The sequence below is a fragment of the Cyprinus carpio genome, chromosome B7 (genome assembly GCF_018340385.1).
Source record: "Cyprinus carpio isolate SPL01 chromosome B7, ASM1834038v1, whole genome shotgun sequence".
In the NCBI taxonomy this organism is placed as follows: Eukaryota; Metazoa; Chordata; class Actinopteri; order Cypriniformes; family Cyprinidae; genus Cyprinus; species Cyprinus carpio.
This window is the reverse complement of record NC_056603.1, coordinates 12772366-12798702: the sequence shown is the minus strand read 5'-3', so window position 1 is coordinate 12798702 and position 26337 is coordinate 12772366. Positions and strand designations below refer to the sequence as shown.

Sequence of the window (26337 nt, the reverse complement as noted above, 5' to 3'; positions counted from 1 at the left end):
TGGATGCCATCATGCTGTTAGATGAATCAGTGCGGCAACTGAGAAATTGACTGAAAAAACAAACAACACAGGAAATGAGTAACTAGAAGTACTGCATCAAAAGAAGTGCAAGGTACGAAAACATAATTTATAAAAAAGGTTCATCTGTAATGGTTGCCTTTGACACTTCAGTCATCTGAAAAATGCCTCAAATTACAGCAGTGAAATGGCACAACAGTTGAATAAATGTTACTGTACAATTATTTTCCATTCAGAAAATGAATGCATATGCAAAAATGAAGATGTGCAAACCTTTGTGCCCAAGGGAGTCATCATGGGTTATGGTTTGTCTATGATATTCTGACCTCCTGCAGCTGTTTTATTTATTTTCGCCTCTTTCTGTCGAATTTTCATTGCATGAATGCAGTGCTATTTTATTATTATTTGTATGCTATTATTGTATATATTTTGAATCAGTGATATTTTAGTTTCATTGAAATACTATAATAGTTTTTATTTTACTGTTATTATTATAGTTTTTAATTAATATTTTGAATTTTTTAAATATATTTTCTGTTTTCATTTTAATTAAGGCTTTATTATTTTGCTGTGTGTTTTGTCATTTTTCTTAGTTTTTTATGTTTTATAGTCTTATATTATTTATTCAGTTTTGGTTTAATTTTTTTCCTTTTTTTAGTACATCAAGTTAAACAGATTAATTTTTGTGTAATTTAACTATAATAACCCTGTTTTAAATTAGCTTTTATTTTTATATGTTTATTTTAGTAATTTTGTTGTGTGCTCTTGTCATTTTTATTATTATTTTAATATTTCTATTTAATTTTATTTTAATTTTACTACTTCAACTTATTTCAATTAGGTGATAAGGCAACATTTCAAATGTTTAATTTAACTTAATTTAATTTAATTTAATTTAACATTTTTTATATTATTATATTTTGTATTAAATTATAGTTAAACAATTGTACAAGTAACCATTTCTTTAATGAACCATTGTACTTTTTTATCTAAATTTTGTTTTATTTTTTTATTTCAGCTTTATTTCAGTCAAATAATCTGAATGATTTTTAATAGGTTTAATTAGTGAAAACAACATTCTAGTGGCCAATTTTTTTTTTTTTTTTTTTTGGTAGGCTCTTAAAAGCATGAAATGATATTTTTTCCCAGTCTGTTATCTCTGACATCACAGCTCATGATCACTAGTGAAGGGTTTAGGCCTGTGGTGCCATCAGCCAATCAGCTTCGTCATAATGTCATTTTCCTGTGACTAAAAAGTGTTTAGTCACATGGCATTTATGACTCAGGTCAGTGTTTCAGAGTTGGCTAAAAGATTCTTGTCCAAACTGAAGGCCCAGAAGCAAAGATGAGAGCATGCAGGCCTGACCACTCACAGTTTGTTTACTGACCGTTTGATGCACATTACACACAAAAAAAAAACAATCACATCAAAAAACAACACCCACACTCATATCCACATCTGAAAAAAATCACATTAAAATACTACAACAATAATACACAGAGAACACAGAAAAAAAAAATCATCTGCCAAAGTTTGCAAGGTTAGTGTCATCCAGTCTTTGACAGTCTTTTGAAAGAGTTCTGTTTGAAGCACTTATCAGTAAAAAAAAGTGAAAGTGACGTGACATTCAGCCAAGTATGGTGACCCATACTCAGAATTAGTGCTCTGCATTTAACCCATCCGAAGTGCACACACACAGAGCAGTGAACACACACACACACTGTGAACACACACCCGGAGCAGTGGGCAGCCATTTTATGCTGCGGCGCCCGGGGAGCAGTTGGGGGTTCGATGCCTTGCTCAAGGGCACCTAAGTCGTGGTATTGAAGGTGGAGAGAGAACTGTACATGCACTCCCCCCACCCACAATTCCTGCCGGCCCGAGACTCGAACTCACAACCCTTCGATTGGGAGTCCGACTCTCTAACCATTAGGCCACGACTCCCCCATAATGTAGTAAGTAAACTCCCCCATAATGTAGTAAGTAAACTACATCTGCATGTATTCAATTACCAGATGCTTTTATCCAAAGTGACTTACAAATTAGAATCTTTGTAAGCGTTTTGTAATGAGACATGATATCATGATATCATAAAATACACAATGCTGAGTTTAAGCATAAGATAGATTAGCACACAAGTAGTGAAATGCAAAAAATGAAGAGGAAAAAAATTATCTTTTTAACAAGATCATCAGAAGCAGTGCTTTGTTTTGTCTGGGAAATAGTGCTTGCTATTTGCACAGGCAAACATTTTCAAAATTTTTACACTGTTTTCATAGATATTGCTGCATGATTATGGAAATGAATTTTCTGTCCTTGTCTATTATTGTTGGTAGAATCTCCTTTAGATAATCTTTTTCTGTCTAAGTGTGTAATTCTATAGTTAAATTCTGGCTATTAAGACTATAACCAAACTTTGTCACCTTGATATCTTAGTTTGGTTCCTGGTGTTCCCTGTTGTATATCCCATATGGCATAAAACAGAACTGAAATATATATTTAGTTTTAACTCTCTTTCCATACAGCAAAATTTAATTTTCCAGTCTTACAGTAGCCTACATTTAGGCTCGATATCTCAATGGATTAACCTACTAGAGTGTATTTACACATTATAGACAATAAATAAAGTTTTTATTCAAATGTGACTGTATTTTCTTGGATTGAAACACATGAAATTGTATATTTTTGAATATTTAGAATGTTTTGTATATTTTGAAATATATACACATTTGAAAACTTACTTTTTGCCATATGGGATAGCCAGATCACCCTTAAATGATCTGTATAACATGCATTTGTGATCATTTATGATATATGCAAAACATCTTTATTTTTTTAAAGAGTGCCTGTCATGTGTAATTATATGTCCGTCTGATTTATTAACCATTACAAGGGCATTAAACCAAAGCATCACATGATTACAACTCAGCATAAGCACAAAATTGTGGGTTATGTTATTTCTACAACATCTGACCCAAACACCATCATCCTTCTTAATAAGACACAGTCAGATGAAGAGGTCATTAGTAAGAGTAATGTCACTTTATGTAGTAATTAAAATAAGTGAGAGATGAAGGGAGTGAGAGGAAAGAGATAGAACATGGAACGCAGAAAGCAAGAAAAACAGAATTCTACAGTTCCATGTAGCTGGTTAAAACTTGTAGCTGTTAAAGTTTCTTGGTTTACCCATGTAAAGGTGACCCTTCACTCTTTTAAATTCCACTCAAATCCTCCCATTAAAGCCTAAAGCTTCGGCAGCCTCTGAAATCTAGCGCCTCCAGGTAACATCAGGTTTCTCAGTGGTTTAATATGGAAAACTCATGGTGTGTGTGAAGGGGGTTTAGCAGAACTCCTGCTAACACACTTTGATCAGCAAATAGTCGAGAGAGTGTGGAGTGTCTTGCAGTTCATTGATGAAAAGGAAATGGTGACTTTGTCAGTGTCAGGTCCATGTCTAAACTTCGGATGAAATCTTTTCTCAGGTAGAGGAGGGATATTGCATATCGATTTATGCTGAGAGTAAACAGTTTTATGACACTCATTGCATTAAATCTAACACATAAAATTATGGAAGCCCATATCAGCCACGGAATGAATGAATGAATGAATGAATGAATGAATGAAAATAAAATCTAAATTCAGACTTTTTTATTACAATTTTGAGGGGGAAAAACTGAATTGCGAGATAAAACTAATATAAAGATACAAGCTTTCGAATTTTAACTTTTTTCTTGCGGTTTTGGATTTATATCTCAGAATCCTGACTTACAACTGTTATTCTGAATTGCAAGATATATTGCCAGAAAACAGAAAAAAAAGTGTTAATTGTGAGATAATAAGAATTGTAAGAAACAAAAGTGAATCATGAGATAAAATCACTTTTTTCTAATTACTATTTTTATTGCATTGCAGAAATAAGCTTCCATATGAAATTTTCATAGGTTTATACAAGGAAGAACTGCTGTAGCATTTTTTACTGGAAAAAAAAAAGAAATCAAGGTTTTCCTCTTGTGTAGTATAATTATTGGCATTTTAAACCAAAACTATGTTTTTGATGTGCCTTTGAAATCCTTTAAACACTGTTTTAAACATACTTTGATTTGGGATGTGCTAAATTTAAACTTGTGTTTATGATGGATAGTGTGCAATTTGGGACAGAGCCAATATTTGCACTAGTCGCAAGGCAAACTTTATGATCTTGTCAGTGGATGTTTCAGTTGTGCTGGTCCGTCTATTCACTGAATGATAAAAACACTGAAAAATGTGGCATGTGACCCAAAGGACTTTGTTCTCTTATTGTTTTGCTGCTTAAGTAAATGAATTTGAAAAGCATTTGTTGTGCATTTCCTCCATTTACACTGTGCTTGAGACTAAAGGATCTTTATGAGGTGTGACGAGAATTTAAGTGTTTTAATCCAATATAACGAGTTGTAAATGTTGTATGCAGCACCAATGCGTCTCATCACCTCAGTGTCTCATTTCATTTTGTGTTGGTTGTGGTTATACATTGTTATTCTTTCATGAGCTATAATCTAATGTGGCCCTGTGGGTGAAAGATAGCAGAGATATTAAAATCAAGTAACAAGCCAATATCTGTGTCTGTGTGTGTGTGTGTGTGTGTGTGTGTGTGTGTGTGTGTGTGTGTGTGTGTGTGTGTGTGTGTGTGTGTGTGTGTGTGTGTGTGTGTGTGTGTGTGTGTGTGTGTGCATGTGTGTGTCGGCACACACACACGCACACACACACACACACACACACACACACACACACACACAAACACACACACACACACACACACACACACACACACACACACACAGAGATATTGGCTTGTTACCCGATAACACTATCAGGTTCCTTTAGTAATTGTGCCCAATAAGCCTCACTTTAGCAGCTCACCCTTCAGCGGTGTTTAATGCACCTATGAATTCTTATTCCCTCATCTCATCTTTAATGCTCCTGGTCCACCATAGTCCTAGAAAACCCTTTAGTTTTAATAAGGAACATTAAACCTCTTTTTTTTTCACTGTTCCACCCTCTAATCTCGCCTCTTTCCCTCATATATGATTTGCTATATTGTATTTATTAATGTAGAATCTGAATTTTCCATCCATTCCATCCATTCGTCCTATTGTTCTACCCGTCCATCTGTCCTATTGTTCCATCTGTCCATCCGTCCATCAGTCCTATTGTTCCATCTGTCCATCAGTCCTATTGTTCCACCTGTCCATCAGTCCTATTGTTCCATCCGTCCTATTGTTCCATCCGTCTTATTGTTCCATCCTTCCTATTGTTCCTCTCATCCATCCGTCCTATTAAAATTTTCCATATCAAATTTTCAAAGGTTTATACATGGAAGTAATGCTGTGGCATTTTTTTTTATTAGTATTCCTTGACATTTTTTACTGGAAATTAAAAATAAAAAAAACAGAAATCAAGGTTTTCCTCTTGGGTAGTATAATTATTGGCATTTTAAGCCAAAACTATGCTCTTGATGTGCCTTTGATGAAATCCTTTAAACACAGGTATAAACTTACTTTGATTTGGGATGTGCTAAATTTAAACTTGTGTTTACGATGGATAGTGTGCAATTTGGGACAGAGCCAATATTTGCACTAGTCGCAAGGCAAACTTAATGATCTTGTCAGTGGATGTTTCAGTTGTGCTGGTCCGTCTATTCACTGAATGATAAAAACACTGAAAAATGTTGCATGTGTCCCAAAGGAGTTTGTTCTCTTATTGTTTTGTTGCTTACGTAGATGAATTTAAAAAGCATTTGTTGTGCATTTCCTCCATTTAAAATCTGCTTGAGACTAAAGGATCTTTATGAGGTGTGACGGTGAAGAGAATTTAAGTGTTTTAATCCAAGAAAACAAGTTGTAGATGTTGTATGCAGCAGCAATGCATGGAACATCCGTCCTATTGTTCCACCCGTCCATCCGTCTTATTGTTCCACCCGTCCTTTTGTTCCACCCGTCCATCCGTCCTATTGTTCCATCTGTCCATCAGTCCTATTGTTCCTTCTGTCCATCAGTCCTATTGTTCCATCCATCTTATTGTTCCATCCTTCCTATTGTTTCACCCGTCCATCCGTCCTATTGTTCTATCTGTCCATCAGTCCTATTGTTCCATCTGTCCATCTGTCCTATTGTTCCACCCATCCATCCGTCCTATTAAAATTTTCCATATCAAATTTTCATAGGTTTATACATGGAATTAATGCTGTAGCATTTTTTAAATTAGTATTCCTTGACATTTTTTACTGAAAAAAAAAGAAATCAAGGTTTTCCTCTTGTGTAGTATAATTATTGCCATTTTAAACCAAAACTATGTTTTTGATGTGCCTTTGAAATCCTTTAAACACTGCTTTAAACATACTTTAATTTGGGATGTGCTAAATTTAAACTTGTGTTTATGATGGATAGTGTGCAATTTGGGACAGAGCCAATATTTGCACTAGTCGCAAGGCAAACTTAATGATCTTGTCAGTGGATGTTTCAGTTGTGCTGCTCTGTCTATTCACTGAATGATAAAAACACTGAAAAATGTGGCATGTGGCACAAAGGACTTTGTTCTCTTATTGTTTTGCTGCTTAAGTAAATGAATTTGAAAAGCATTCGTTGTGCATTTCCTCCATTTAAAATGTGCTTGAGACTAAAGGATCTTTATGAGGTGTGACGGTGAAGAGAATTTAAGTGTTTTAATCCAATATAGATTTAGTTGTAGATGTTGTATGCAGCAGCAATGCATGGAACATTCGTCCTATTGTTCCACCCATACATCCGTCCTATTGTTCCATCCATCCATCAGTCTAATGTTCCATCTGTCCATCCCGCCTATTGTTCCATCTGTACTATTGTTCCACCCTTCCATCCTTCCTATTGTTCCTTCCGTCCTATTGTTCCATATGACCATCAGTCCTATTGTTCCACTCGTCCATCCTTCCTATAGTTCCTTCCATCCTATTGTTCCATCTGTCCATCCATCCATCAGTCCTATTTTTCCATCCGTTCATCCGTCCTATTATTCCATCCTTCCATCCATCTTTTTGTTCCATCCGACCTATTGTTCCATATGTCCATTAGTCCTATTGTTCCAGCCGTCCATCCTTCCTATTGTTCCTTCTGTCCTATTGTTCCATATGTCCATCAGTCCTATTGTTCCATCCGTCCATCCTTCCTATTGTTCCTTCTGTCCTATTGTTCCATTTGTCCATCAGTCCTGTTGTTCCACCCGTTCCATCCATCTTATTGTTCAATCTGTCCATCTGTCCATCAGTCTTATAGCTCCACCCATCCATCCGTCCTATTGTTCCATCTGTCCATCAGTCCTATTGTTCCATCCGTCCATCCATCCTATTGTTCCATCCATCCAATTGTTCCACCTGTCCATCCGTCCTATTGTTCCACCCGTCCATCCATCCTATTGTTCCACCCGTCCATCCATCCTATTGTTCCACCTGTCCATCCATCCTATTGTTCCACCCGTCCATCCGTCCTATTGTTCCACCCGTCCATCAGTCATATTGTTCCATCTGTCCATCAGTCCTATTGTTCCATCCGTCCATCCGTCCTATTGTTCCATCCGTCTTATTGTTCCATCCTTCCTATTGTTCCATCTGTCCATCTGTCCTATTGTTCCACTCGTTGCTCTCAAAACAATTTGCAATGTTTCCTTACAATTTGACCAAAATAACAATGTCAGCATGTAGTAAGTCTTGGAATGTATTCATACTGCAAAACTGCAAATGTAGTTAATCAGTTTTTTTTGCTTATTTACACTCAAGTTTTTTAGGATTTCTTTTAGGATTAGGAGGTCTACATCATCTACATCTACCAGCAGGAGCGTTTAAGAACTCTTGACCTGATTTAAAATCTTAGAGGAAAATTGTCAGAGATAATTGTTAGAGGTCAGCTCACTATAGCCACACGCATAAACAACACAAGAAGACGTTTGGTTGCTGCAGAGCAATAAAGCTTTTTGGCACTGCCACATAATACATGACAAACTCCTCAGGTCACCATAAGTACATCAGCAGTGACTGAGAGCTTCATAGATCTTACGTTGCAGAATGCTGATGTGTTGCGGTCTAGGCAGACACTGTCTTGTTTGTATTTGGGGCTTTTGCTGTGTTTGTGCAACTGTAAATAGAGGCATATGTCATACTTGTTAAATCAGAAATCTGACTGAATGAGACAAGCCTGATGTGCAGAGCATTTTTTATTTTGACTGTAGGTGAAAATGGCACATATTCAAATGCTAATGTAGGTGTCTAAAGCCGGATTGTATAGCGTGCAGCCTGGGGGGTAAAATCACAATGCGCCGCATGTTGCCAGCGCACATGAGTCAGACTCTCTCGCGCCCTTAGCTACAACTTCCTCTCGGATAACTGCAGGAGATCGAGGTCAGAGACGAAATACACAGCATGCTTAATTTTGTTTCCTGAAATTGGCCATGCTGTGAAGTCACTGCACCTGAAAGGTGAACAATTTAAACTTTTTTGCTCATGGCCTTACCTAAGCTTTTCCAGTTCTGCTTAATAGATTCAGCTTTCACATTTTTTTTCAGTAAGATTTTTTTTAAAATGTTTTTTAAAAGAAGTCTCTTCTGCTCACCAAGGCTGCATATCTGTTTAAAAATACAGTAAAAACAGTAAAATTATGAAATATTATTACAATTTCGAATAACTTTAAATTTGAATATACTGTGAAATGTAATTTATTTCTGTAATGCAAAGCTGAATTTTCTGCATCATTACTGCAGCCTTCAGTGTCACATGATCCTTCAGAAATCATTCCGATATGCTGAATTTATGCTCAAGAAACATTTATTATTATTATCACTGTTGAAAATAGCTGTGCTGATTAATATTTTTGTGGAAACCGCTTTTCATTTAGTCTTTTATATTGTTTTAAATGTCTTTACTGTGACTTTTGATCTATGATAAAATTACCAATAAAATAATCAACATATAGGGCTGGGTTTTGACATAAATTTCACGATTCAGTTCGATTTTCATTCACAAGGTACACATGCCAAATTTACTCAGGGAAAAAAATTCCCTTAACTAATGCTGTAAAATATACATGAGAGTCGGTTGCTACTACATTACTATAATATTGAAGGTTTAAACTTCAAGGTTTATTGTTTGAATATTGCAATACAATGAACAGAATTTGAAACTTGAGACTTTGTTTCATATTAAAAGTACCAAAGCACAATGCTTATTGCGATATATTGAATGGGAGGTGCCCTTCAGTGTTCCATCCATTAACTAAAAACAGGCTAGACTAATTAATTCTTGATATCGATATTGTTTGGTAAAAATGAGAATCGAGCCCTATCAACTTATATTAAAAAGGCTACCAACCCTAAATGATAGTGTGTGTGTTGTGTGTGTTCCGTTGCTCTGTTGTTCATTTAAAATTTTTGTGAACAATTTCTTTAAAGGGGTTATGTGATGCAATTTCAATTTCTCCTTTCTCTTTGGTTACAAGCTCTTGATGCATAAAGAAGATCTGTAAAGTTGCAAAGACTAAAGTCTCAAATCAAAGTTAAGACTCTGTCACGCCCCCCTAAAACGGCTCATTCAAACACACCCCCACATATCTACATCACTATGTGGAAATATTTGCGTAATGCCACCCAAATGTTCATGCAAAGAAAGAAGGCGTGGTTTCAGTAACCGCAGTTAGTGTTGAAGGAGCCATGTCAGGGAGATGCTGTGTGACTTTGCTACGACAATCTGGCACTTCTGAATCAGCTACTGTAATTATGTTTTGTTATTAGTTTAAGTATTTGCTATTGAATGTTCAAATGCGGAGTTTTGCCAATAGTATCTGCCCGTCGCGTGTGTGTGTGTATGTGAGAGAGAGAGGGTCAAACAGTGGAGTCAGCTGTCTTAACCGTCCGTGGCTTGTGTACTGCAAACACATATGAGCTTCATCGCTGTGTCTGTCATGCGACTCTGTTGCCCTTTCGGGCTGGAACTGATGGTAAAACTAAGGACATTATTAACTGTGTTTACATTTATTTTGAAAGATGAAGCTCGCGATTATGGAAAGGGGCGTTACATTTCCGACGAATGCTTGCTGTGATCGGCCAATCACAATGCACGGGGTCAGTTGGCCAATCAGAGCAGAATGCACTTGTCAGAAGGAAGGACTTTGTAGAAAACGACACGTTTAAGAAAGGCGGGGCATAGAGGACCTACAATAATGTACAGTATTTGAAAAATAATGTGTTTTTTGAACATTAAAGCATGTCAACATATTCTGTTACACCAAATACACAAAATAATGATCTTTAAAAAAGCATCATATGATCCCTTTAAAATAAATGTCACTTGGTTTGATATTTTTTTCTAATGCAATGACATTCAAATATTGTAAGTACTTTAAGTATTTAAATGCTTTTCAGCAGCACTGTACATTTATTTTTGCAAATTTATTGAATTGCTTGCACATGTTCACATTACACAGGATTTATTCTGGTTCTTAACTTTAACTTGATTGGGATGGATGATTAGATGGATGGACAGACAGACAGACATAGACAGATGGATGGATGGATGGGTGGATGTGAATTACATGTTAAATGTTAATATTAACTTTATTCCAGGCATATAAGATAAATCTTCCATCTTGACTCTGCTTTTATTGTACTGTGATCCTGAGATCAGTGTCAGTGTCTAATTGACCATTCGCAAAGAGCTCAATTGACAGGCGATCTGACCAATCAGAACGCGGATATTATATGCCGCCGCTGCTATCCGCCATCTTGCCTAACATCTATGGCCAGTGTATGCATGGCTTGCAGCACTTAAAGGTGACATATCATGAAAATCTGACTTTTCCAGGTTTTAAGTGCTATAAACAGGTCCCCGGTGCATCTACCAACCAAGGAAACATGAAATAGGTTAACCCAGAAACTTTGTTTTGGTAAGCCTTTCTCTGCAAGCGTCTGAGAAAATGAGCACGTCAGATTTCGCTCCCTTGGTGACGTGGCAAAGGGATCTCATTATAATATTACCGCCCCTTAATCTGTAAGTTTACACCAAGCGGCAACCTCCCGCTCTCTCTCTCATGAGGCCAACACGGAAGTGACTTAAACTGTAATTCGACAACTGGCTACTAGAGGCTGGCTGCAAAAGGGAGTCAATCCCATAGACTCCCCATGTTAAAATGCCCAACTTTACAGCAGAAAAAAAAAAAAGTTTACGGCCTGGTTCAAAAAATGATTCTGTTTTCGGTTTAAGAGATGAAGTCAGCGACACTGACTCATCATCTCCGCAGTATGCGCCTGTATGCAGGTTTCATACGGGTTGCATAATCTGAGAATATTTGTTTTTCATTTGAATTGGTTCAATTAAAAGTTTCACTCTCTTTAGATATATTTTTCTTGTCTGTAATAAGGCAAGCATACACAGAGTTTTGAAGTGACGTGCTCAAGTTCACAGAGTCTGAGACGGCAGAAAGCGCATCCTGTTTGCTTTTGTTGTTAGTCCGAGTGCATACGAATAAACGGTTTTATTTTTTCTAGGCTAACATTAGATTGAGCTGCCGTGTAAAGTTGGTACTACATACATATTTCAGATGATAAGCCATATTTGAGGTCGATGAATGTTAGGTGAGCATATGGATGTCCTGTCCGATGTACTATATCACCACACAGAACAGCCGTTAACGATTTGTCCATCACGGACTGAGTGATTTCACCACTTCATGTGGATTTATTTTTTTTCTGCGACTAAGCGACTAATACAATTTTGGTAATATTCATATAAACATCCTTTTAATTAGCAGAGTAGAATAATCATGGCTGATAGTAAGACATGCAAACTTAAAAGAAAACCAAACTGGACGTGAGAACAGCTATAGGATATAATAAAACAATTTTGGAGTTGGGATAACCTCCAAACCAAAGCCGATACCTTTTTAAAAGCTCATTATCGTCACATGTTTCTAAAATGTTTATAATCCGAGGTAGATTGATGGCAACAGCCATTTTTGAATAGTTCAGATTTGGTCTTCACTACTCCTAATGTAACACACATATAGCAAAAAATTATAAATCCAAAATTTAGGTTTGACAGGATTTTCTCCTTAATCATCAAGTTATGAGCTACTTATAACTGACACGCCCATTATTTTTAAGATTTTCTCCTAAATTGATGAGTTATGAGCTACTTTTAGCCTTAAGATGTTTTTTGAATACGGGCCCAGATGTTTTTAGCAAGTCTGAGCTGTAATGACGCATCCCTATTCTGGAAAAAGGGGCCGGGAGCAGCAGTTCTTTTGCATTTAAATACACAGGCCCAAAAAACAGTGTGTTTCTGCTTCCACTCAAAATAGGCATTTTCAAAATGATATAATAAACGATCTGTGGGGTATTTTGAGCTGAAACTTAACAGACACATTCTGGGGACACCAGAGACTTATTTTACATAATGTAAAAAGGGGCATAATATGTGAACTTTGCCCCGATCGGGAGCTGTATACAACACATGTCTGCTCATCTGTTTTCAACGCAACTAACCTCGCGTCTATGCCATCTTTCCACTCATTAAACTATGACAGGTCCTTTACTGCAAAAAGACGGTCACTGTGACACTCTAAAGTGATGAAACTATGGTGCCATGTGGTTTTTAAAACCATTTTCATAGATTTCCCGTTATATTGTTGGCTTCGAAAATATGTAAATGTGCATGCCCAGTAGCCACAGCTGTATCCCTTCTAGCCTTAACCACAAATCAGACAGCAGAGTAGATTAACTTAGGTGGACTTAAACTTGAAAAATTGTGTTTTCTATGGATGAAATAGTATAATTGTGTTAATCGTCTGTTTGTTTACGTCTTTTATTGATTTTTCTGAACATTTCTGCCATATGCACATAAACTGACAGTCACCACAGATAAGCTACTACTAAATATTGTAGAAACTTAATTTTCTGTAAAGTTGCTTTGCAATGATTTGTATCGTAAAATCGCTATACAAATAAACTTGAATTGAATTGAATATACTTCGTTTCAATTGTTTGAACTGAGGCAATACAGTGATCTGTCATGACACATTAAAGAGCCACAAAACAGTATTTATTGTTTGAATTTAATTCAAAATGACAAAATTTGAAAGCTGAGAGACCTGAGATCTTGTTTCATACCAGAAGTAACTTGCTCTGTCTTCTCTGTCGGCGTGTTGTCAGTTTCCTCTTTGCTCTGCGATGTATTTTTTTACTGCGTGAGAATGTGTGTAGTGTGAGAGGGACATTGTTTGTCGGGGATAGCAACAGTAACCAAGGAGGGCGGATCTTTGAGAATCGTCAATTGAAACAGACTGATCTGAGAGAACTGTTCAACGCTGGATGGCTCACAGTCTCTCTCTCATGGCGCACAACAGCCTGTCGTTGGATACTGTACTGTACTGTTGTTAAAGTGTAGCCTGGAAATGAAATTGTGAATCATAAATAATTCTATACCTTCTGCTGCACACATTCCCTCCTTAGCTTCCTCTCTAAATATTATATTCCTTTCATTTTATTCTCTTTCTAATAGTAATATCTTTCATAACCACAGCAGCGAAGCTCATTTCTGATGCATTACGATCGCCTACACTGCCATCCTGTCAGAATAATGCAGTTCAGTGTATCATAATGTAATGCACAGCAGTCACTGACACACATAAAAAAAAGGTTTTTAATTAACATAACACCTCATGTTATCTTCTGGTCAGTTTGATATATATATATATATATATATATATATATATATATATATATATATATATATATATATATATATATATATATATATATATATATATATATATTCCATCTTGTTACACTTGTTGTGCTGCCAGTCAAAAATTGCTGGCCTACAAAAAATATTTATAATTTTCTTGTTGTGCTTTAGGCTATTATTACCAAATATTGTATTCAATCTTTTTAGCAACGTGATTTCTTTCAGTTAGCACAGGTTTTGTATTTCTTTTTGAAAACTGATTGATCATAGGCCTCATTGATCTGAGCTTGCACCCCAAAAACTAAAAAACAAAACAAACAAACAAAAACAACCTAGGAAAGGAATGGAATTAAGGATTGGAAGATAGGATAGGATGGGATGGGATGGGACATGTGGTCAGGTAAAGCAAAATGAGAGATTTCACACAATTTTTGAAAGACCTGTCATTTTTGTCCGGAAACACAAAATTAATTGCAGGATTTACAGCACAGAGTTCAATTGTCCAAGTGGGAAGAAAATAGGCTTATCAAACATGTATTCTATTCTGTTCTATTTTGTTCTAACTGTACTATTCTATACTTTTCTATTACAATTAATATAATTATGCTCCATTTTAAAGGCTGGAATACACTATAAATGATTTTGGCCACAGTTTGTCTCCCAATTTACGGTCTGGATAAGTCGATGCTTGTTGCTGAATGTCAGAGCCAGTCTGCAGATTTAAGTTAACAGATGTCATTGAAAATCACATAGTGTATGATGGTTACAGACTCTGATTTTTAATCCTCAAATTTTGATCCTATCCAGTCGGAGGATATCAAACAATTTGATATTTTGAGCCGATTTTAGAACAGTTCTTTGGGGAATCCAAAATCGTTCTTCTGCTGCACTGCTGTGACCCTCTATTTTTTGGAATGTTATTCTATTAGATTTCATTCATCTTTTCAGTTGTGTTATGTTATATTTGTTTTATTTATATTATTATATTCTATTCTTTATATAATTGTACTTTATTGTGGTTCACCCCTCTGCCAAATGCACCCCCTCCTCAAACACGCGCACACACACACACACGCTTCATCTGTTAAGTACTATAGGCGTCCCATTGCTGCTCCTCTGTCACACACACACACACACACACACACACACACACACACACACACACACACTGAGCCAGTCACACCTCCTCGCAGTGACCTTTATTAACTGCAGCGTCTCTGAGAATGCATCCAGCCATTCATTAAATAGGACACAGCCCTGCGTGTGTGACAAGAGACGAATATACAGCAGATATTTCAGCTCTGATGTTTGGCTTCATAAGTCAGAGCATTTAAAGCAGCTCCTGTGGGTGAGCCTCTGCTTACTGAGTTAGTTAGTCTTCAGCGAAAAACACTGGAAGGGCAGATTTTTTTGCTTGTAAATGTTGCAAAATGCACGTCTCAGGAAAAATTTGACAGGAAAATAATGATGCAGACTTTACCTTTTTCTGTGAGATGGCTAGCGCATACAATGCGGTCACACGACCTGCACATTTTCATCTTTGCTCATGGGCATAAATGAGATTATTAGTAACTCTAGAACAGAAAATCATCTCTTGACAAGCAGATTTCAGATTTCAAAGAACATGCACAATCCCGAACACATCATTAGTAACTATCCTAAGGCATCAAATGCGACTCTGTAGTAAATAAAATAATAATAATAATAATAATAATAATAATAATAATAATAATAATAATAATAATAATAATAATAATTAGCTTGAAATAGTTGTCAGAAAATATATTTTGTCAGAATGCACTGCTAATTTTGAATGACTGAGAGATGCTGAGAGAATGAAGGTAGTTAAAGCATCTACCAGCAAGGGCAAACTACTAAAACTAACCAGCTAATCTTTGACACTGGTGGAAATTAACCAAAGTTCAATACTTGGCAATAAAAAGCTTCCACAATATAGCTGTAGGAGTGTTATACATGTTATGTCAGCAATATATATATGTGTGTGTGTGTGTGTGTGTGTGTGTGTGTGTGTGTGTGTGTGTGTGTGTGTGTGTGTGTGTGTGTGTGTGTGTGTGTGTGTGTGTGTGTGTGTATACTATCTCATGAAGTCACATTTATCTTTATTTTATATATATTTTTATTTTATTTTACATGTATTTGGCAACACAACTTTGACTTAACCTACAGTATGGTGTGAGTTTGGGGGCGGCACTGACTAAGTTTTTATTGCTGTTTTAGTGATTAGGTGATGTGTATTGCATAGAAACTGCATAATTTAGCTTTGATCAAACATTCAGCTACAGAAATGTTGGAACTACTTCTATATAATCTTACACAACTATATAACAAACCACCTATAAAATCAACTCCACTTCCAAAGTCAAACCGTTCTTCTGCTTCTAGTTTCTTGGTTGTTGCTGATTAGAGATCATTACAAGTGTATTTGTTCTGGATAATTCAAGAAGAGCTCTCTACGAGCCCCTAAGTACTAATAAGAGCCTGCGCTCAGACCCACTTTAGACATCACCCCAAGCGGTTGAATTCATTTACAGTGTCAGGATATCTTATTTGCCGCTGTGCCTTCTGTTGCCTTCAGTGCTCAACTGGATTAAACCATTAATGGGTTTCATCCGCTACCAAAAATTTCCAGGTCCTTTAGTGGCGACGAGAAGCATTTTTCAGCTATGGATGTCGTTCAAGTCTGACTTCCTGCTGTTTTGGATGCTAAAAATGAGAACTTGAAGGACTGCCTGTGAGATCATTTGCATCAAAAATACATAATAAAATGTGTTTTAGATTGCAAGACCTTTAAAAAAGTACCAATGACCCTATACATTATAAACATTTGAAGTATAATGGAGATTTTTAAAGGAGAATAGTGCATTGTATCTTACTAAATTAAACTAAGTGCATTTCAATCAATTATTATTGAAAGCCCACTGCACAACCAGAAGGTCGCAGGTTTGAGTCTCGGTGCTGGCTGGAGTTGTAGGTGGGTGGGGAGTGAATGAACAGCGCTCTCTTCCACCCTCAATAACCATGGCTGAAGTGCCCTTGAGCAAGGCACTGAACCCCCTGGATATAGCTGGCCACTGCTCCGGGTGTGTATGTTCACTGTGTACACTTTTAACTGCTGTGTGTGTGCACTTGGATGGGTTAAATGCAGAGCACCAATTCCGAGTATGGGTAACCATACTTGGCAAATATAACGACTTTCCCTTTTTTAATTTTTTTTAATAGAAAAAAAATGTTATGTGAACTCAATAACTAATTATTAAGCAGAACTCAAGCTTTGCTTCTGACTAGGAGTTAAATATTAAAATTTAATGTTTGGCATTAAAGCTTAAGTTAATGTTTCTAATTTTAATTGTTTTGTGTATTTGTGAATATAATTTATTTTTAAGAAATTATTTATATAACTATAGAGGTTATGTAATTATATTGATAATTTACCATTAAGAAACAATCTTTTTTAGGAGTACTTGTTTTAGTTTTTAATGCTATTGGTTTTCTCAAATTATTTGCATTAAGTCACTGGGTTTTACAATTTGAGGCTGTCTAGAGGCAAAATAAGATAGTAAAAGATAAAGAAAAAGTCTACAAATTGACACGGGCATTATTATTTTCGAACTTGGTTGTTTTATGGTAACTTGTTCATTAGGTTTTATAGGGAATAGCCCAGAAACCAACTGTGCTAATGGGAAACCAAGCTGAAACAAACACAAACAGCCATTATGGAGTGAGGTCACATTAAATAAAACGAACCAAAACTAAACCCAGATGAAGACCTTGCTAATGGACCGTTGCGTGTAGAGATCCAGCCTCCACCCAAAGTCCTGGCTCATGCATCATTAATACTGTTCAATTAATAATGCAGTCAATGCGACTGTTAAACTCTCATTTGACTATAATTGCCTTGCAATCAATCTTGTACAAGAGACAATCGAATTCTCTGAGCTCTGATTGGATTGGATCTTCATAGAAGGGCATCAGTGTTGCAAGTGTATGATGTGTACTTACAGAGAAGAACACAGACAGATGCATTGGCACTAAACAATAGGTCTTGTCATTTAGACAAACAGGCCAATTTCGAATCCCTTTCACTTCCATTTTGGGAAAAGAATTGCGTAAAAGTGAAACAACATCGTTCATGGTGGTGGAGTGCTTGTCTCTCGTTGTGAACACAACAGATTCCTTTGTTATGCAACTGCTTACATAGTATCAAATTCTATTATAATTAATAGAATTACATTCTATTTTTAACTGTTCATTAAGTTTTTAAATTTGTAAACATTTAACTGAACATTTTTAAAAGTAATGGTTCTTTATTGGCGTTGATGGCTCCATGAAGAGCCTTTAACATTCTTTTCATTCCACAAAAGTTTCTTTATAGTGGAAAAGGGTTCTTTAGATTGTTAAAATGTTATTCACACTAAGAAAGTGGTTATTTTAATAACTGTTCACTAAAAGATTCTTTGGGGAAACAAAAAATGGTTGCTCTAAATCAGGGGTGCCCAACCCTGCTCCTGGCGATCGACTGTCCTGCAAAGTTCAGCTCCAACCCTAATCAAACACACCTGAAGCAACTAATTAAGGTCTCCAGGCTCACTTAAAAAATTAAAGGCAGGTGTGTTTGATTAGTGTTGAAGCTAAACAACGCAGGACAGTCGATCGCCAGGAGCAGGGTTGGGCACCCCTGCTCTAAATAAAATAAAAGTAAATATGAGTGATTGTTGATGTGGCTGAAAGTCATTGATTTTTGCTGTCGTCAATGATGTTTTTCCTACATGCTGTAGGACAATTCAATATCGACTCAATGTTGCTTAGAGAGGTGCTTTACTGAGTCTTAATCACTGCCTGTGGTATAATATTGAATTCAGAGGACAGTTGGAGAGATGGTTAATTGAATTGTTCTCATGGCAATATAAATACAGTTTGGGGGATTTTTTGATTTGCTTAATAAAGTTTTCCACAAAAACTCAAAAAAAAAAAAAAAAAAAAAAAATCAGTGCAGTGAAAAGTCATGCTTTATTCATCACATTAAATTAAAATAAAAGTATATTATATAATTTAATACTATATAATTTAATATAAGATTTATATACATAGTTATTATTACACATTATCTTTGTTAACAAGATGACAAAATATTTTCAAGAGAAATTTATAGAAGATAATTTAAATTGTTGTGAATACGCTGAAGTATGATTGATTTTACACCTCAGTAGTTCAGGTAAATCTATTTAACTGTGTGTAAATGTGTGAATAATTTAAGATATTTTTGGTCAGTTAAAGCCTTTTGATCTAGGGCTGCACGATATTGGGAAAAAATGACATTGCGATATTTTATTTTTCTGCGATATATATTGCGATATGAAATCTAATCTAATTTTTTCTTACAAACAAAAATGGGGTGAGCACACTTACATTGTCATTTTAAATTATTTAAACATCAGAGTATTATTTAAATTAGAGTAAATTATTTGTTTGTAACTTTAGGATAGGGTTTGAATTGTTAACATTAACTAACATGAACTTACCACGAGCAATACTTTTGTTACTATTTTTATTAATCTTTGTTTATCTTAGTTTATAAAAACACAGCTGTTCATTGTTTGTTAATGTTACTTCACAGTGCATTAACTATGTTAACAAATACTGTACAACTTTTGATTTCAACAATGAAGGCTATAATTCAGACGTCTTGTGAGTTCAGTGTTGGACAGGTCAGGTGTTTAAACCATTCATTAAATTGAATCGGTTCAAAGGAATCATTAGTTCGCGAATCAGACGCGTACGGCACGCGTTGTGTAATTATCTCGGCAGTTTAGGATATCGCACAAGATTTTACAACACAGAAAACATTTCATCACTAGATAGTTTTTTTTTTCGACACCATCCTGTCAATTGATTTTGATTAATATGCGCGAGGGAGAGAGAGCAAGACAGCGCTCGTGTTGTTTGAAGACGGTGAAGGTGAGCGCGCGCGTGCGGCCGGGGTTCTCTCGCTCTCTCTCTCTGCTCGTTCTTATATGCGCCCTGTTAAACTGTCAGGACTTAAAAACAGATGCAAATGATAAACTTTCACTCTATGATGGTTAAGCTGTGCAATTAATCCGCGAATCACATTCATCAAGGTGCCGGGGAGCAGCTGGCCCGTACGGTTAATGAATAACGGATCAACTACGACAGCCTACATCGCACATCCTGCGATGTGACTATCGTGGATTCGTACATCGCGATATCGATGCTTAAACGACACATCGTGCAGCCCTATTTTGATCTATATATTATATTACTTGAATTAACTTCAAGGTAATATTTTAGTAATTTAACAACATATTCATGTGTTTACGGTTCTCTGATGCCATTAATGGTCACATGACATAAAAGTAAACAAATAAAATATTTAATCTTTTAAACAAGTGTTTTGAAGATATTAATGAAGATATTTATTTTGATTTCACATTTTTTTTATTTAATTAATAGTTATTTTATCAATTTAAATAGTGATATTGAACAACTTTTGAGTAGTGTTCTTATACTATTTTTATTCTTCTTCAAAAGAAATATAATTACTTTTTGATATATATAATATTCAGTTAATATTGTCAAATGCAGGCACTTGATGTATTTGCAAATTGGGCTGGGCTGTAAATTTCATATAATCTCTGATATATTTTTTTCTTCTTACAGATAAATAAAGTATCTGTTTACTGATGTATCTATCTATACCAGCAAGAGACGGCAAGCATCACCTCATACCTGCTCTATCAGGGGACTCTTTTCAAAAAGACTGACTGACATTAAGGTACTAGTACAAATATCTCAAGATAACCTGTCTTCTTTCAAAAACATATCTTCTCTATTTTTTCCCTAGTGTACTGTTTATGTATTTCCCATTAATATATGCTAGAAACTCCAGAGAGCTTCATGTGGAGCAGCAGATAAACTGGGTCAAAGATGTTGACATGAAATGTGGTGATCAGAACTAGGGCTTTAAACTCCAGATCAAGATCAAAGCTGAGGATCCTGCTTGTCCTTTATCAGAAAAGGGCTCTTTAAAATAGGCGAAAAAAGACATGAGAACGAGATGATATTGAGTTAGCGTTAACTTTTTAAACTTTGATGAATACTAATGTGATTAGGCCTGCATGTATACATTATCCCATCAATCACATAGCAGATCTAATGAATATAAAGGTCAGCTGCTTTTTAATAACTTAACAAAATAACCTTGTGCTGACACTTAAGGAAAGGTTCACAAAAAATAACTATCTCCTTCATTTATGATCCTCTTTTTTGGAGTTTTGGGAGTATAAATCATCATCCACTTTTTCCTCATATGGAAAATGGACTTTCTGTCTTCACATTTTGAGTTGTATTAAAGAAATAGTTTGTCCAAAAATCTTACTTTTTTTTTTTAAATGTACTCACTCTCAGGCCGTACAAGATGTAGATTAGTTCGCGTCTTCCTCAAAACAGATTTGGAGAAATTAGCATTGCATCACTTGCTCACCAAAGGATCCTCTGCAGTGAATGGGTGCCGTCAGAATGATCGTCCAAACAGCTGATAAAAACATCACAATAATCCACACCACTCTGCCATTTCTTCACCACTTCTAATGGCAGCCATTCACTGCAGAGGATCAATTGGTCAGGAAGTGATATAATGCTACATTTCTCCAAATATGTTCTAATGCAAATTATTTTTGGATTGAACTGTTCCTTTTAGTAATAATCCTAAAAATAACTAACTATTGTGGCACTGCTAGTTATACAGCATGCTTTAAAGCTTGGGTAATATCAGACTGAATTTGAAATCTAATTACTCACTAATACTGCATAAAAACAGGTTTATGACGTGTTCCTAGTTAGATTTCACTGTAGTTGCATCTTTGTGTTCTGGATCTTGATCTGATTCTCTGTATATTCTTTCTTCTATGAAACATAAAAGATAAAAAGCAAAAAGAGACATTTCTCAAAATATCATCTTTTGTGTTCCACATTAAGGAAAAAACAACACCTGTTTAGGTTAATGAGGGTCATTTTGGGCAAACTCTTCCTTTAATTATCACTTCCTTGTATAAGTTTACAGTATATAAACTCTGCCAGCTTCTAACTGAAAGTGTCAAACTTCACTTTGGTACTTCAAGAAATCATACATTGTCAAGAGATTAACCTAATCAGGACACAGCAAGACATCTGATTCAGAGGGGCAGGAAAAATTCAACCTTTTGAAGCATTGTTTGAATGTGCGTGAGTGGGATCAGTTCAATTTGAGCTTCATGATAGCGTCAATGAATAAGTGATACTACAATCTAGAGAGGCTTATTCTCAAAGCATAATGCAGATATGGATGAAAAGGAGCTTAAAATGGAAAGAAAGGGTATATGGCCAGCTCCTATTTTTTTTTCTGCCTCCATCCCTAGCACTTTGAATCAACCTCAATTAGTCGCGGTTTCCCGCAAACCTGTCGGCTGGTAGGTGTGATATTTTAATCAGATGCCCGTCCTGGATGAGAATGAGCCAACAGTTACTTTAGACGTGGATTCAAAGGAATAGTGCAATTTTCGGGGGATTCAAGCTGAGCGTTAACGATCCCCTGTGTCGGAGTGCTCTACAGACGGTGGCTGAGATCCAGCCAGGTAATTTCCGCTTTAGCCACTAGCTGGTTTGAGCAGGTGGTGCTAAAGCAGAGATGAATTTTTTATGAGACTGAGGAGCAATATCTCCCCTGAGGCCTCAGTCACAACCGTGGAGCTTATTTGGTCTACTAGCACTTTAATCTTAACACATGCTCACCCTGAAACCAGTCCTAGGAACTTGTCATCACTTCAAATGGGTGAGCGATCAATTCTGGGCAGTTGAAAAAAAAAAAAGAAACATCAAAATATACACCCACATGATTTCCTGAGATCATTGTTGCTGTGCCAAAGCATGTTTTCCTATCCGTAATGACCTGGCATGAATTAGAATAAATAGCATTCCAGAGATTTAAATAAAAAGACTTGCTTAATAATTCAGGATGGTGGCCTAGATAAAAGTTTAATCCCCTATCTCTGAGGGAGATATTTGAGTAAAATATATGCAAATTTGATCATTTCCTTATATATACTTGGGCTTAGTCACTTGATCTTTTACCTACGGGGCAAGATCCCTAAAATTGTGAATCTGAAAAAGAACACTAGTTTAGACTGAATTATATTTGGATGAACCGCATTCAAATGACTTTGCTGTCGTTGAATGGTTTATTCAAATTAACGATTTCTTCTACAACACTGATTCTTTCAGTAATGCAAATTGTTTGAATGACTGATTCATTGACTCATTCATAGCGATTGAGTCAGTGAATCAATCATTCAAACAATTTGTTCCATAATGCTGATTTGTTCAGTAACATTCACTCTTAATGAGTCACTGAATCATTCATTCAAATGATTTGTTTTGCAATGCTGATTCATTCAGCTACAAAACAAGTAACTGGTGATATGAACCAGTCACTGAATCATCCATTCAGGTGAACAATTTGTTCTACAATGCTGATTCTTTCAGTAATGCAAACAAGTGACTGTCCTTATGAAAGCGTCACTGAATCATTCATTCAAATGATTTGTTCTGTAATACTGATTCATTCAGTTACAAAACAAGCAACTGGTGATATGAATGAGTCATTGACTCATCCATTCAGATGATTTATTCTAAAACACTGATTCACTGAATCATTTGAAATGCAACAAAACTGCTGCATGTTGCTCTTGTTGCAATGGTTCTGTGTAAGAATGTAGATCTACACATGAAGATCTGAGGCAATTAGTGTTAGGCTACTTATCTACATAATTGCTGTCCAATGTTTTATAAGAGTAATATCACACTTGCAAGGGCACTGATCACTGTATATGATTACCACAGAATATTCAAATAATCCTCTAAAAGCCATCACTTTGCAGGTAGATTATAAATTTATGATAACTAAAATCAGTAAATAGACTCTTCTTTCTTTCTTTCTTTCTTTCTTTCTTTCTTTCTTTCTTTCTTTCTTTCTTTCTTTCTTTCTTTCTTTCTTTCTTTCTTTCTTTCTTTCTTTCTCTCTCTCTCTCTCTCACACACACACACACACACACACACACACACACACACATACATACATATAGACGTTTCATCGGGCGCACGCGCATGGCCTTAAGTTAACTTCCAGTCTGTGTTTGTTTATCAGTCTGGCTATGGCGCCATCTAAAAACGTAATTAAAGTTAAGGTGATGAGTAGACTGAAGTTGGGCTCAGGTGGTTGTGCTGTGTGATGTGTTTCCCATACATTTATTTATTTGTGGCGCTCACAATATCAGAACTGACCGATTTTCCAAAAGGCTTCGTTGAATAAACATGAGCACGTACTGCACGTTTAAAAATCAAAACGAGGCGCGGGTGTTTTTATATCACAGTATTTCTGAAGGAAGACTATCTTTAATTAGTCTATTAAATTTTCGATGTCATTTTCATTTTGTCTTCCATATTATATGCCTGATAAAGCAGCATTTGTGAGCTCAGCGCTGCTTTATGTACAGCAGTTACTGGGGTTACAGTTTCTGTGTCTCCCACTTTAAAGCACCTCCTTCTGGCAGTGAATGAATTTGCATTTTCAGTAAGTCTGATTTTGCAGCAAACATTTTTTACTTGTTATCAAAAATAATCTACTCTAGAGGGACTACTTAGCTGTTGTTACTGATTATACTTTGAAGTCTACCAGAAGTTAAGTTAGGGCCACAAAAGCGCACATGTGCAGTAATGTTTGTTTATGTTGTTGCCGTTGAAACTGTATATACATGCTGTTTTTCTCGTTGTCTATTGCTCTATGTATTCCTTATTTACCTGATGCTTTTATGTCTCAGCCTCTCATCTTGTTCTTGACATTTACTGCTTTGCTTTCTCCATCTCTCTTGGCTGCCGTCCTCTTTTCTCTCAGCTGGTAAATATGTTGGAGGTGGCAGAGGTCTACCAAGCAGAGGTCAAGAGTGGATATTGCAGTTTTTCACTCTGCAATACTGTGGAAAGCGAATGAAAAAGCAAGTTCTTCTGCTTGATTTCCTGAAAATGCAGGCCTGGTGTTTTCTTACATAGCAACTGGAGAGTTGAGATTGAATGCAGGAGTTTTTGAAAAGCTTTTGAGGCACGCTTACAGATTTTTGGAAGCAGTATTGTGGCAAATGTCTGTGTCTGGTTTAGGCTTATTTGCAGGGATTTATTTGGCAAAAGAACAAACACTGTCATTATCTCAGTTAAAACTGTATTGAATTGTGAATCATGCTATCCAGTTGAAATTTCTCAACATCGTCACATGACTGCTAATTTAAGCATCATCACTTGACTGCAAATGACTGCTAATTTAATTTGGATAATGTTAAACTTACATCAGACTCACATCAACAACTGGCTAATTTTCACTTAAAACAACCAGCAGTTAATTCTCTTAATAGAACAACTAATAATACAAACTAAGGATACACTAACTAACCTTTTTGTTTTTTGCTGTTGTTGTTGTCTTCCCCCCCATACAATTACAGTTTATAGTGACCCGGGGCTGTAATGATTTAAAAAGCCATGAAACTGGTCTATAGGATCTATAAAGGTCTATATTTAAAGACTTCTGAATCCATGCAACAGCTTTATGTGAAAAACAGACTGAAATTACATTGTTTTTCACTATTTTGTTACCTTAAATATTATGCATTATATAGCTCTATGGAAATGAAAACCTTATATGTTCTGCCTAACATCTCATTTTGTGTTTCATGGAAGAAAGAGGTTCAAAATGACATTGGAGGGGAGACATGATGGAAGAATTTTCATTTTTCTGTATGTTATTCCTCTAACTTATCATTTCCAGCCTATTAATATTTTATGTTTTCATATTATGTTTCTCTTTCTTGCTGTCCAACACTTATAATTTCAGCCATCTATGTCCAGCAAACCATAACTGACACACACACGCATGCCTGACAGTTGTGATCACTCGTCTGATGCTGACACTGACATACAGGAAGCACAGAGGAAACAGCAGCCAAGACTTCCTGTGGTTTTGTTTTGAGTTGTCAGGCAGGAATGTGGAAAGCATCCAGACGCTGCTGGCTCTGCCATCTGCAGCACTATTCATGAGCAGATACACAGGAAAATCCATCCAGCCGGTAAACACAGTTCAATCTGTAACATGCTGCAGGGGACACAGTGTAAAGAGTCTGAGGTTCACCATATACTGCTTCCTCATGATAGTAAAGGCCTGTTCACAAGTACAATGACTAACCGTAATTATATTAGCATGCACACCAACACATGCCGTCGTCTACTGTTTAAATATGTGCATTAAAGAATAATGGATTCTGATAGGCTGTCATATTGTTCATCAGGTGGATTTTATATATTTTTAAGTAGTCCAATTATATCAATCCTCTGTTGTGATGTGGACCTGTTCCCATAGAATGAAAACGATTATTACAACTTTACAGTCAGCGCTGCGCAGTAACTGATTACATTTAATCTGGATAATGTACTCAGATACCAAAAATTAAGTACTTATAATTAGATTTAT

The 26337-nt window shown here is 36.0% G+C and overlaps 1 long non-coding RNA gene across 1 annotated transcript; it reads left to right on the top strand.

Annotated features, from left to right (window-relative positions):
• Window positions 1–1526: 1526 nt before the first annotated feature.
• LOC122137865 lies at window positions 1527–26020 on the top strand. The gene is made up of 3 exons (XR_006155101.1): window positions 1527–1559; window positions 20451–20565; window positions 25551–26020. It is a non-coding gene; the product is annotated as an uncharacterized LOC122137865 (long non-coding RNA).
• Window positions 26021–26337: the final 317 nt, after the last annotated feature.